This window comes from Tamandua tetradactyla, chromosome 17 (assembly GCF_023851605.1).
Source record: "Tamandua tetradactyla isolate mTamTet1 chromosome 17, mTamTet1.pri, whole genome shotgun sequence".
Lineage (NCBI taxonomy): Eukaryota > Metazoa > Chordata > Mammalia > Pilosa > Myrmecophagidae > Tamandua > Tamandua tetradactyla.
Window position 1 is genome coordinate 65,226,783 of NC_135343.1, and position 14,939 is coordinate 65,241,721.

The window sequence follows — 14,939 nt, forward strand, 5'->3', positions numbered from 1 at the left end:
GTATGGATGTTTCCTTCATCCTAGGGCATTGTATAAGTGTTTGCAGTTTTGTCTTCATCTTGACAAAACATTACTATTTTTCAATTTCTTTTAGACAATATAATTCTGAACTTAGAACTTTACAAGATACTGCCAATATTAACATGAGAATAATCTACAAATTACAAATAAAATTTTACATGACACAACTTTATACATTTATTTGGCACAGCTCACACTGCCTCATGCTCTTACCTGGGACACTAAACACAGGGTCCCTGTTGCAGACATATCATCAGACTGAGTGAGTGGTAAGGGCTGAGTTGCATGCAGCCACCTCTACCATGCATCAGGTGCTCAAGTAACTGTTCATGGTCTACATGATTCCCTTTACTCACTGTAGGAGGGAGATGAAAGTGCTCAACTACTTCTTTGCATCAATGAATGAATGTAAAGAGTTAGATAACTGTTAACATAGATGCAAAAGCTCATCAGTAATCATGAAATAATGAGATTTTTTTTGAGGCAGGGGGTGTTCTAGTTTACTAGCTTCCAGAAAGCAATATACCAGAAATGGAATGACTTTTAAAAATGGGAGTTTAAAAAGTTGCTAGTTTACAACTCTAAGGCCAAGAAAATGTCTCAATTAAAACAAGTCTATAGAAGTCCCCAATCAAAGACATCCAGGGGGAGATGCCTTGCTTCAAGAAGGCTTATGAAGTTCAGGGTTTCTATCTCAAGTGAGAAGCCACATGGCAAGCATAGAGTTTTTCTCAATCTGGAAGGTCACATCGTGAACATGGTCAGAGTTCCTCTCTCATCTGAAAGGTCACATGGCAAACACAGCATCACCTGCAAACTTATTCTTCTGGCTTCCTGTTTCATTCATGAAGCTCACTGGGAGGCATTTTCTTTCTTTTTTTTCTTTATATATATATATATTTTTAACATTGGCAGGCACTGGGAATCGAACCCGGGTCCTCTGGCATGGCAGGTGAGCATTCTTGCCTGTTGAACCACCGAGGCCCGCCCACATTTTCTTTCTTCATCTGCAAAGGTCACTGGCTGGTGGACTCTCTGCTTCATGGTGCTGCAGCATTCTCTGCTCTCTCTGAACCTTGCTCACTCTTCAAAATATTTCCTCTTTTATAGGACTCCAGAAACCTCTCCAGACCCACCCAAATGGGTAGAGTCATGTTGTGATCTAATCCAGTTTAACAACCACTTTTGACTAAATCACATCATCCAGGGAGATGATCTGATTACAGTTTCATCCATGCAGCATTGTAGAGGGATTATTCTGCCTTTATGAAAATATGACTTTTTAGTGGACATACATCCTTTCAAACCAGCACAGTGGAAAAACTCATAAAATGTTGATGTAAAGAATACAGTTTTATTCAATTCATGTAAAATTAGAGCACATTAGCACTGGCCATGACATTCTTCACTAAAGATCACATTTTTCTGTGACAAATTCATGGGAAACACTTGCAATGTGGTGTCCTGGATTGGATCCTAGAAAAGGAAAAGGACATGAGATAACAAAGGTTAGCCTGATCAAAGTCTGGATTTTAGTGAATATGAGTGTGCCATTGTAAATTTCTTAGTTTGATAAATGTCCTGTTATTATGTAATATGAAATTTAGGGGCAAGCGGTTGAGCATATATAGGAATATTGTACAAGTTTTGCCTCTTTACAAAAAGAATTAAAATTATTACAAAATTGAAACAATTTTTAAAACACAGGGAAGGTTTCCTTAGTATAGCTCAGTGAATATTGGATGAGACCAAGAGTGTCTGTCATAAATGAGATAATTTAAGGTAATCCTTCCTAAAAGTGAGACCCCATCTGGAGTGACATTATAGCTACTTCTCGAGACATTCAGTCTCTCTCCCTACAAGTGAGACCTGACAGTATTTGCAAAACATGCTTCTTTGACACTTGGTTTTCCTCACATTATTAGACCCTTTTGTCCAACCATACATCCCTCAGAGCAGTCCTCTCAAACTTGGGTAATGTCCCTCTGGGTGACACCAAGTTTATCTCAGAGGTTCATGTACATAAAGAGCTTTAATGCAATTAAATTCTTTGTGTCTTGTGCAAACTCTTTCCTAAAATGGGTAAGAGGAAGAATAGTCCAGTTGTGCTGCTGACATTCCTTCCATTTCCAAGTTCACTGTCAACTTTTGCTGCTTTAATATAAAAACAAATTCCACCCTCATCTCACCACAGATCTTTATTTGGGAACCAGAACCTCTGAAGCATCAAGTGCAGTGATGATTCTCTCTCCCACTAGGGTGGACATTAAGAAAATGAATGAATCCAGAGGTGGCAACAGTCCTGTGGTGCCCAATGCTTTGTATTAAACAAAAGTGAAGGAGGATCTAATTGAATTGACTACCCAAATATTCCAGAATGCAATTATGGAATTTGAAAATCAAGTCATTGCTGGAGTTCTTGCTTAACTTCTTCTTTTTTGGCTGATTATATGATCACACTTCAGAAGTTTTTCTTTGACACTATAAGTCTGATGAAGAAAATTCAAATCATTATTGGAATTAAAATATGTTCTTTTGAATCATGTGACTTTATTCATATAAATTAGGCACTATTGTACTGTTTGCAAAATTATTATTCTTCTAATGCAGCCAAGCAAAAGATGTGTCAATTTACATTTCATATTTGCTTAAGAAAACATGGAATCAAAGCTAAGGAAAACAAATTTAGAAGAACCTTCACAGTATCTAAGGAAAAATCATGCTTCAGAGTGATATTTAACTCTTTAGAAGATATAAATCGCAAATTGCTGTTGGATCCAGCATTGTTAAAATAAAATTTTCATGAAGAAATAGATGTAAATATCTTTTCATGGATGAATGACTTTTGTTTTTCATGTGTTCAGCCACAAGACATATATATGGTAAATAGCAGCAAGTGTTTCATGTAAGTTACACATTTATCACCTGTACTTTTGAGAAAGAAAAATTCAGTAGGTCATTTTTGTTTAGCACTCACTTTTATTGGTTTACTGCATTGCACCCTAAAAAGGTGCTATTAAATTTAAAAACAAACTGTTAACAAATCAATATTTTCACAATATACACCTACACTAAATGGAAGAAAAGAAACCACTGTAGTAAAAAACAAACTGTCCTCTATTACTTGTAAAGTTGTACAGCAGAACTCCTGAGCATTTTGTTTTGTTTTGTTTTGTTTTTCTGAAACATTTTTATTTATTTTTCTTCCATTTTTGAAAGTTTTTTTATTAATTAAAAAATTAACTAACAAAACATTTAGAAATCTTTCCATTCTACATATACAATCAGTAATTCTTAATATCAACACATAGTTGCATATTCATCATTTCTTAGTGCATTTGCATCGATTTAGACAAAGAAATAAAAAGATAACAGAAAAAGAAATAAAACGATAATAGAGAGAAAAGAAAAAAAACTATACATACCATACCCCTTACCCCTCACCTTCACCTACCACTATTTAAACTGAATTTATTTTAAAATCAATTTCCCCTATTATTTGTTTTTATTCCATATGTTCTACTCTTCTGTTGCTATAGTAGCTAAAAGGAGCATCAGACATAAGGTTTTCACATTCACAGAGTCTCATTGTGAAAGCTATATCATTGTTTAATCATCATCAGGAAACATGGCTACTGGAACACAGCACTACATTTTCAGGCAATTCCCTCCAGCCTCCCCACTACATTTTGAACAACAAGGTGATATCTACTTAATGCATAAGAATAACCTCCAGGATAACCTCTCAACTCTGTTTGGAATCTCTCAGCCATTGACACTTTGCCTCATTTTACTCTTCCCCCTTTTGGTCCAGAAGGTTCTCTCAGTCTCTTGATGTTAATTCTCAGCTCATTCTAGGGCTTTTCTCAGTCCTTTGATGCTGAGTCTCAACTCATTTAAGGATCTTTGTCCCACGGTTGCCAGGAAGGTTCACACCCCTGGGAGTCATGTCCCATGCAGAGGGGGGAGGGTGTTGAGACTGCTCATCATATTGGCTGGAGAGAGAGGCCACATCTGAGCAAGAAAAGAGGCTCTCTTGGGGGTAACTCTTAGGCCTAAATTTTAAGTAGACTTGACCTATCTTTTGTGGGTTTAAGTTTCATGTGAACAAACCCCAAGACTGGGGGCTCAGCCTATAGCTTTGGTTGTCCACACTGCTTGTGAGAATATCAAGAATTCAACTTGGGGAAGTTGAATTTCTCCCCACTCTCACCATTCCCCGAAGGGGGCTTGCAAATACTTTTCCAATCCCTGATCAAATAATTCTGGGATTCATCGGGGGATCACTCTGGACAAACCAACAAAAACTCATGTGCTACCTGAGATTCCAAGTACTTATGACATTCAATCAATCTATCTACATTATTTATATTAGGAAATGCTCTAGTCAAAATCTAAATTTTGTAACAAATAAACATTTTTTGCTTTAGTCTCACACATAATGTGACATTTTAAAGTATTAGATATCATCTATTTTCAGCACCCTGCAATAATGACAATCCTTTGTTCTTCCTCATGTAAAAACATTGTTAAAATATGTGCATTGTACATTTCACTATTATTATACACTCTAGGCATTCCTAGATTATACCATCTCGATCTTTAAAATCTATCTTTCTTTCTGATTACATTTATGCCCCCAGTCCTCCTCCCTCTATCATTCTCACATGCAGCTTCATTCAATGTTTTAACATAATTACATTACAATTAGGTAACATTGTGCTGTCCATTTCTGAGTTTTTGTATCCAGTCCTGTTGCACAGTCCGTATCCCTTCAGCTCCAATTATCCAATATCTTACCCTATTTCTATCTCCTGATGGTCTCTGTTACCAATGACATATTCCAAGTTTATTCGGTAATGTTGGTTCATATCAGTGAAGCCATACAGTATTTGTCCTTTAGTTTTTGGCTAGTCTCACTCAGCATAATGTTCTCTAGGTCCATCCATGTTATTACATACTTCATAAGTTTATTCTGTGTTAGAGCTGCATAATATTCCATCGTATGTATATACCACAGTTTGTTTAGCCACTTGTCTGTTGATGGAGATTTTGGCTGTTTCCATCTCTTTGCAATTGTAAATAATGCTGCTATAAACATTGGTGTGCAAATGTCCATTTGTGTCTTTGCCCTTAAGTCCTCTGAGTAGATACCTAGCAATGGTATTGCTGGGTCATATGGGAATTCGATATTCAGCTTTTTGAGGAACCGCCAAATTGCCTTCCACAGTGGTTGCACCATTTGACATTCCCACCAACAGTGGATAAGTGTGCCTCTTTCTCCACATCCTCTCCAGCATGTCATTTTCTGTTTAGTTGATACTGGCCATTCTTGTGGGTGTGAGATGATATCTCATTGTGGTTTTGATTTGCATTTCTCTAATGGCCAGGGACATTGAGCATCTCTTCATGTGCCTTTTGGCCATTTGTATTTCCTCTTCTGAGAAGTGTCTGTTCAAGTCTTTTTTCCCATTTTGTAATTGGATTGACTGTCTTTTTGTTGTTGAGTTGAACAATCTTTCCATAAATTCTGGATACTAGACCTTTATCTGGTATATCATTTCCAAATATTGTCTCTCATTGTGTAGGCTGTCTTTTTACTTTCTTGATGAAGTTCTTTGTGCACAAAAGTGTTTAATTTTGAGGAGCTCCCATTTCTTTCTTTCTTTCTTCAGTGCTCTTGATTTAGGTGTAAGGTCAATAAACCCGCCTCCAATTATAAGATTCATGAGATATCTCCCTACATTTTCTTCTAACTGTTTTATGATCTTAGACCTAATGTTTAGATCTTTGATCCATTTTGACTTACCTTTCGTATAGGGTGTGAGGTACGGGTCTTCTTTCATTCTTTTGCATACGGATATCCAGTTCTCTAGGTACCATTTATTGAAGAGACTGTTCTGTCCCAGGTGAGTTGGCTTGACTGCCTTATCAAAGATCAAATGTCCACAGATGAGAGGGTCTATATCTGAGCACTCTATTCAATTCCATTGGTCAATATATCTGTCTTTATGCCAGTACCATGCTGTTTTGACCACTGTGGCTTCATAATATGCCTTAAAGTCGGGCAGCATGAGACCTCCAGCTTTGTTTTTTTTCCTCAAGATACTTTTAGCAATTCGGGGCACCCTGCCCTTCCAGATAAATTTTGCTTATTGATTTTTCTATTTCTGAAAAATAAGTTGTTGGTATTTTGATTGGTATTGCATTGAATCTGCAAATCAATTTAGGTAGAATTGACATCTTAACTATATTTAGTCTTTCAACCCATGAACATGGTATGCCCTTCCATCTATTTAGGTCTTCTGTGATTTCTTTTAACAATTTATTGTAGTTTTCTTTATATGTCTTTTGTCTCTTTAGTTAAATTTATTCCTAAGTATTTTATTCTTTTAGTTGTAATTGTAAATGGAATTTGTTTCTTGATTTCCCCCTCAACTTTTTTATTATGAGTGTATAGAAACACTACAGTTTTTTTTATTTAAAAAAATGTATTGTACTTATACATAAAAAACATAGTACAGAATCCAAGTGGCAAAGGTGATCGCTTCAAGCTCTGTAAAATGGAGAGTCTTAAGGCAGTCACTGTTTAAGGAACACTAAGAGACATAACTAGAAGCTCCAGCTATCACACTCAGAAGGTTGATTATTTGGGTGAGGGTGGAGGGGCTCTTGGGTATTGTGCAGAGAATGGAACTAAAGGCTTTATAGGTGACTTCTTGGCTTTGCCCCTGAGTAGTGGCAGAAGGTTTTGTTGTTATTACAAAGTTAAATTTATTTTGTCCAATAGTCTAAGATACCTCTATAACAGTAATGAAGTAATAGAAAAGCACATATATGAATTGAAATTGCCAAAAACCATCATGAAAATCCAGCTAGATCCTCAGCAGAAAGCATTAGGGTCAGTAAAATGAAGAATAGATGACTCCTTTATCCCACCATCTGTAAAAAACCCTTTTCATGACCACAGACCACCGTTCTCTTCAGACAGAACATAATGGTGGCAAAGTAGACTGTGCTCTTGACAAGGAGGAGAAGGTAGGTGTAATATGCAGAGGTGTTTATGAGCTGCAGCTTCAGGGCATCTGCATTAAGTCCAGCAGTGGAACACCATGAAGAGGGAAAAGGTCTGTCACCATTTTAATTTTTCAAACTAGGTTCCATAAAAACAGTAGGAATGACACCACTTCCATCTTTCACACTAGCTTCTGTTGTCTCTTTAAGAATGACACCTTTATTTATTGGAGGAAAAAGAATCTCTTGATCAACTCCTCTTTTATTTTTCTCATGTTTAACCATACATTTATGTTCTTTATCCATTGACTTCCCATTCACAGTCAGCAGGCTGAATGTCATGTATGTATCCTGAGTCTGCACCGTATCTCCCTGATAGGAGTCTAGGATCTTACCACCATCTTTCTCTTTCCAATATATTTTAATGACATCAGGGAAAAAATTCTCAAGAAGACAAAGATATGTTCCAGTCTTATGAAAATGTCTTTCAGGAATTGAAGGAAGAAACATGGTGGGTTTGGGGGGAAAGTCAGCATTCAGGTTTTTACCAGGAGGAGTTACTATGATCTTAGTCCCTTCTCCAAATTCCTTGACCCAGCCTGAATTATCACACTAGTTACAGCTTCTACAAAAAGTAGTCACCTGAGATTCAAGACATAATGAGGAGTTGAAATCTTTGTACTGGAAATTTCCCTTGGAAAACCCTTGAATATGTGTTTTGTGACATCTGCTATTTTCAAATGTCCCTTAGATATGTTAGCCCAATATCTGATTTCCAAAGAGGCAGGGAAAACTGAAAAACCCCAAACAAAATAGAAAGGGTAGACATTGAAGAAGGGAGTAGGCCCAACTGATCAAAGCTACATTTCTCAACACTACAGATTTTTGAATGTTGATCTTCTAACCTGCCACTTTGTTGCACTCGTTTATTAGCTCTAGTAGTTTTGCTGTGGACTTTTCAGGGTTTTCCATGTATAGTATCGTATCTTCTTCGAACAGTGATAGTTTAACTTCTTCCTTTCCAATTTTGAAGCCTTGTATTTCTTTTTCTTGTCTAATTGCTCTGGCTAGAACTTCCAACACGATGTTGAATAACAGGGCGGATAGTGGATATCCTTGTCTTGTTCCTGATCTTAGGGGGAAAGTTTTCAATTTTTCCCCATTGAGGATGCTATTAGCTGTGGGCTTTTCATATATTCCCTTCATCATTTTAAGGAAGTCCCCCTGTATTCCTATCCTTTGAGTGTTTTCAACAGGAAAGGATGTTGAATCTTGTCAAATGCCTTTTCTGTATCAATTGAGATGATCATGTGATTTTCTGCTTTGATTTGTTGATATGGTGTATTACATTAATTGATTTTCTTATGTTGAACCATCTTTGCATACCTGGGATGAATCCTACTTGGTCATGATGTATAATTCTTTTAATGTGTTGCTGGATTCAATTTGCTAGAATTTTGTTGAGGATTTTTGCATCTATATTCATTAGAGAGATTGGTCTGTAGTTTTCTTTTTTTGTAATATCTTTGCCTGGTTTTGGTATGAGGGTGATGTTGGCTTCATAGAATGAACTATGTAGTTTTCCCTCCACTTCAATTTTTTTGAAGAGTTTGAGCAGGGTCTGTACTAATTCTTTCTGGAATGTGTGGTAGAATTCACATGTGAAGCCGTCTGGCCCTGGACTTTTCTTTTTGGGAAGTTTTTGAATTATTGATTCAATTTCTTTACTTGTCATTGGTTTGTTGAGGTCATCTATTTCTTCTTGAGTCAAAGTTGGTTGTTCATGCCTTTCTAGGTAGTTGTCCATTTCACCTACATTGTTGTATTTATTAGCATAAAGTTGTTCATATTATCCTGTTATTACCTCCTTTATTTCTGTGAGGTCAGTGGTTATGTCTCCTCTTCCATTTCTGTTCTTATTTATTTACATCCTCTCTCTTCTTCTTTTTGTCAATCTTGCTAAGGGCCCATCAATCTTGTTGATTTTCTCATAGAACCAACTTCTGATCTTATTGATTTTCTCTATTGTTTTCATGTTCTCGATTTCATTTATTTTGGCTCTAATCTTTGTTATTTCTTTCCTTTTGCTTGTTTTGGTGTTAGTTTGCTGTTCTTTCTCCAGTTCTTCCAAGTGGACAGTTAATTCCAGAATTTTTGCCCTTTCTTCTTTTTTGATATAGGCATTTAGGGCAATAAATTTCCCTCTTAGCACTGCCTTTGCTGTGTCCCATAGGTTTTGATATGTTGTGTTTTCATTTTCATTCGCCTCGAGATATTTACTAATTTCTCTTGCAATTTCTTCCTTAACCCACTGGTTGTTTAAGAGTGTGTTGTTGAGCCTCCACGTATTTATGAATTTTCTGGCACTCTGCCTATTATTGATTTCCAACTTCATTCCTTTATGATCTGAGAAAGTGTTGTGCATGACTTCAATCATTTTAAATTTGTTGAGACTTGCTTTGTGACCCAGCATATGGTCTATCTTTGAGAATGATCCATGAGCACTTGAGAAAAAGGTGTATCCTGCTCTTGTGGGGTGTAATGTCCTATAAATGTCTGTTAAGTCTAGCTCATTTATTGTAATATTCAAATTCTCTTTTTCTTTGTTGTGTCTCTGTCTAGATGTTCTGTCCATTGATGAGAGTGGTGAATTGAACTCTCCAGCTATTATGGAAACTGTTTCTATTTCCCTTTTCAGTATTTGTAGTGTATGCCTCACTTATTTGAGGGCATCTGGTTCAGTGCATAAATATTTATGATTATTATGTCTTCTTGTTTAATTGTTCCTTTTGTTTAGTAGATAGTATCCTTCTTTGTCTCTTTTAACTATTTTACATCTGAAGTCTAATTTGTTGGATATTAGTATAGCTACTCCTGCTCTTTTCTGGTTGTTATTTGCATGAAATATCTTTTCCCAACCTGTCACTTTCAACCTATGTTTATCTTTGGGTCTAAGATGTGTTTCCTGTAGACAGCATATAGAAGGATCCTGTTTTTTAATCCATTCTGCCAGTCTATGTCTTTTGATTGGGGAATTCAGTCCATTAACATTTAGTGTTATTACTGTTTGGGTAATACTTTTCTTCTACCATTTCGCCTTTTGTATTATATATATCATATCTAATTTTCCTTCTTTCTACACTCTTCTCCACACCACTATTTTCTATCTTTTCATATCTGACTCTAGTGCTCCCTTTAGTATTTCTTGCAGAGCTGGTCTCTTGGTCACAAATTCTCTCCGTGACTTTTTGTCTGAAAATGTTTTAATTTCTCCCTCATTTTTGAAGGACAATTTTGCTGGATATACAATTCTTGGTTGGCAGTTTTTCTCTTTATTAATTTAAATATATCATCCCACTGTCTTCTTGCCTCCATGGTTTCTGCTGAGAAATCTACACATAGTCTTATTGGGTTTCCCTTGTATGTGATGGATTGTTTTTCTCTTGCTGCTTTCAAGGTCCTCTCTTTCTCTTTGACCTCTGACATTCTAACTAGTAAGTGTCTTGGGGAATGCTTCTTTGGATCTATTCTCTTTTGGGTGCACTGCACTTCTTGGATCTGTAATTTTAGGTCTTTCATAAGAGTTGGGAAATTTTCAGTGATAATTTCTTCCATTAGGTTTTCTCCTCCTTTTCCCTTCTCTTCTCCTTCTGGGACACCCACAACACCTATATATGTGCGCTTCATATTATCATTCAATTCCCTGATCCCCTGCTCAAATTTTTCCATTCTTTTCCCTATAGTTTCTGTTTCTTTTTGGATTTCAGATGTTCCATCCTCCAGTTCACTAATTCTAACCTCTGTTTCTTGAAATCTACCATTGTAGATTTCCATTGTTTTTTTCATCTATTCTACTGTATCTTTCATTCCCATAAGTTCTGTGATTTGTTTTTTCAGACTTTCCATTTCTTCTTTTTGTTCATTCCTTGCCTTCTTCATGTCCTCCCTCAATTTATTGATTTGGTTTTTGAAGATGTTTTCCATTTCTTTTCGTATATTCAGAATTAGTTGTCCTAGCTCCTGCATCTCATTTGAACTATTGGTTTGTTCCTGTGACTGGGCCATATCTTCACTTTTCTTGGTGTGATTTGTTACTTTTTGCTGGCGTCTGGACATTTAATTACCTTAATAAGTTTATTCTGGAGATTGCTTTCACTTATCTTACCTAAGGTGTTCTTGCTAGATGAATTTGTTGTCTATCTGTTCATTGACCTTCAGTTCAGCTTTTTCTGGGCCTCTAGCTTAAGTTTTGTTTAACAGAGGGTAAATTTTCAGTTCTTATTTTCTTGTTTCTTGTCTTGCTTGTATTGTACCTTTTCCCTCCCTACCCTTTGGTGGGTCTACATGGGTATTACAGACTCCAGCCAGGTTTTCCCAGACTAATCTGGCCTCTTTTCGGGGGGGGTGGGGTGGAAGGAATCACCTGCATCAGTTTTCCTTGAGTGTGAGACCCAGCAGGTTGAAAGACTTTCCTGTGAAGTCTCTGGGCTCTGTTTTTCTTATCCTGCCCAGTATGTGGCACTTCTCTGTCTGCAGGTCCCACCAGCAAAAGATGTTGTTCCTCCTTTAACTTTGGAAGGCTCTCCCTGCTGGGGGCGTGGCCAAGACAGAGGAAATGTTGTAGGCTGGTTTTAATGGCTTCAAATTGTGAAGCCCTGGGATCTGAATTCCTTGAGAGAGGGATTCCACCTGAGTTGCGTTTCACCCCTCCCGTGGGGAAGGTTCAGGTGGATGACAGCCCTGAAAGCATCCTGTTTCTGCATTTGGGGTAGTTGCAGCCTGTGTAATCCTGGCGCTGAATCCAGAGGCAACCAAGCCTCCATAGAAACAGCTGCAGAAGGCTCTATTTCATCTCCTTTTCTCTTTTTCAGTTAGCCCAATAGGCGACTTCCACCGTGATCAGTTTCACCTGAGCTGGGGGCCTATTTTTAGTAGTCAGAATTTGTTTATTAATGCCACTATTGGTGTTTGCTTGGACTCAGTCCCTGCTACTGTTGGAGACTCTTTCCTTTCCCTCCAGGAAGCTGCCTGTGGGGGAGGGGCGCTGATTTCTGGCCACTGTGGCTTGGGGAAGTGCACAAGGCTTGGGAAACTCACTGTTTTGGAGACTCGCTGCCAGTCCAGGAAACCACCTGTGGAAGAGGGGCGCCGGCTCCCGGCCGCTGCAGCTTGGGGAAGTGCGTGCCACTTGGGGAACTCACTGTTCCGGAGACTTGCAGCCGGTCCGGCTAGTCCAGACTGGGGTACGCTGTGTGTCTGGTCTCTGTCGTGGCTCTGGAAGCTGTTCTGTGCTGTTTCTGGTTATTTAGTAGTTGCTCTGGAGGATGAACTAGAATGCATGCACCTTACTAAGCTGTCATCTTGGCCCCCCTCCTGAGCATTTTTTCCAAAAAAAAACCCCACTTTTTTGAATAAATAACTGATACTTTCAAACATTAAACTGTACCCACTGAGTGCTACTGGCCACTTCGTGGACCGAGCAGTGCACAGCACAGACCAAAGCACATGTGAACAGTGTGCCAAGAGGCTGCAGGAACAGATGTATCAAGCAGAAGGATCTGGCTTTCCCAAGATGGAAATGGAAATGGCCAGGAGCAAAAGAAGTATTATTGTAGGTCTCTCTCAGATTAAGCTGCATTTTAGAGAATGATCTCTTCACTGCACTTGGATTCACAAACTGATTTTGTCAGAGGCAGAGAGTAAAATATGAATGAATAAAATGTTTATAACCCACCATGATTTCCTCAAATGCGCAATTAGTGACATTTTAAGAGAAAAAATTAAAAAACTAAAACATCCTCAACTGAACAGTCATCTCTGAAAAAGTATATAGACAGCACTGTTTCAGAATGGCATAAAGACAATGTACCCTATTTAGGAAAAAATTCATCCATAAAATGTAAATGACACAAGGACACATCTTCTGCAAGGATGGTCATTGTTTCCCAGATGAGCTACATATTAGAATCAGATTGGAAACATTGAAAATATGACTGTTTAGGTACAATAGAAACAATTCCAAATTCCCAGACTTGTGATTTGTGTATCTGCATTTCAGTAAAATGTTAAGATTTTGTTTTGTAGCCTGTCTCACCACTCAGTGAGTGAGAATTTAGAAACCAACTCTACAGCACATAAGCAGATCCCAGCAACATTGGGGATAACAATAAAACAATATTTCACCTAATTTAAGTAATATTAAAGGAGGTATTTGAAATATATCATAGGAATTAGTCATTAACATAATTATCTACTTATTAAATTATTGGCAATCTGGCTAATGATTGAAGCCTGACTATTCAATACAAAAATTGAGAAGACATCACTGAATTCATTGTGAGGTGTTGTGAGTGGGAGAACACCGTGGTGTCCACTGTTCAAGCAACACATGGTAACAAAAAATTTAGGTGGTAACCAGAGGACTCTGAGATTGAAGGATATATTTATATTTTGATAAAAATTGAAGATATACTTAGAGTGAGAAAAAAGAGGCACTTCTACAGTGAGAAAATGATAGCATTGTCCAAGTGTGGTCCACGTGCAAGGAATTGCTCTAAACACTTACATGTATTGACTTATTGTGCCTCATGACAATTCTACAAAATAAAGTTTTTCTATACAAAATTATTTCAGTCATTATACATATGTGAAAACTAGTCATGAGGAGTAAAACAACTAAGTTCCCAGAAGAAGCAAGGGTCAGAACAAAATATATTTCATACTTTAGGGATCAATGTATACTCATTTATGGCATTTTGGTTCTCTAAAGACAACATAGCACCATATACCAGAAATGGGTTGAATTTCATTTTGGGTATGATTAGGTTATAAACTTACAGTTTCAAGGCCATGAAAATGTCCAAATTAAGGCATCAAAAGGAAGAAATCCTCTCTGAGGAAAGGCTGTAGTATCCAGAGTTACTGTCACATCAGACCACATGATAATATCTGTTTGTCCTTCACTACAGACCCTGGTTTCAATGGCTGTCCCCAAAATGTGTCTGCATATTTCTCCCTCCATTCTCCTTCTTTACCTGCTGCCTAGATTGCAAGCTACTGGAATATGATATATCAGAAGCAGAACAAATTTTACAAAGGGCAATTGATCATTAAGTTGTAATTTTACATGTTCTAAGGCTGTGCAAATGTCTAAATTACAGCAAGCCTAAAGCGGTGTCCAATCTAAGGCATGCAGCGAGAGGTATCTTGGTTTAAGAAGATCAGTGACATCCAGAGTTTCTCTCTCAACTGGAAAGGGACACATGGCCACATCTGCTAGCTTTCTCTCCAGGCTTCTTGTTTCATGAAGCTCCCATGGGTGCATTTTCCTTCTTCATCTCCAAAGCTCTCTGGCTGCATCTTCTAAAAGGTTTTCCAATAGAGTTCCCTTTTAAAGGGCTCCAGTAAGCAATACACATTGAATGGTTGCAAACACATCCCTATGTGAACAATCCAACAGCCCCCATCCAACAATAATGAATGAGGATTAAAGCACAAGACTTCTGCGTGGTCCACAACAGACTCAAACCAGCACACCTACCTTTTAACTTCTCGTAAAGGACTCCAATGAAGGAATAAGACCCACTTTGAATGGGCTGTATCTCATCTCAAATGAAATATCCTAAAAAAGAATAACCCAACTCACAATATACTTAACCCCACAAGAATGAATTAAAAGAATGTGGCATTTATTGGGGTACATAACATCTTTATAACAGAATTTGTGGATACTTAGGCTTACAAAATTAGAGAAAGTTCTTTAGAAGGAGTATAAATGAGAGAAATGACTTTCCATCACTTTGATTGTGCTTTCTTTTTTTTTTTAGAAAAAAAGGCAGAATTGAGCAAAGAACCTAAGTCTGACTACAAAGAATTATGATCAGAAAATGATGAGCAGAAAGTCC

The 14,939-nt window shown here is 37.5% G+C and overlaps 2 pseudogenes across 1 annotated transcript in view; both read right to left on the minus strand.

Moving 5' to 3' along the window:
* Window positions 1–14,939, minus strand: part of LOC143661211 (immunoglobulin kappa variable 4-1 pseudogene) — a 45,236-nt pseudogene that overhangs the window by 11,730 nt on the left and 18,567 nt on the right. The gene's annotated exons all lie outside the window — the stretch shown is intronic.
* LOC143661724 (T-cell receptor gamma chain C region C10.5 pseudogene) lies at window positions 6,556–7,579 on the minus strand (annotated as a pseudogene).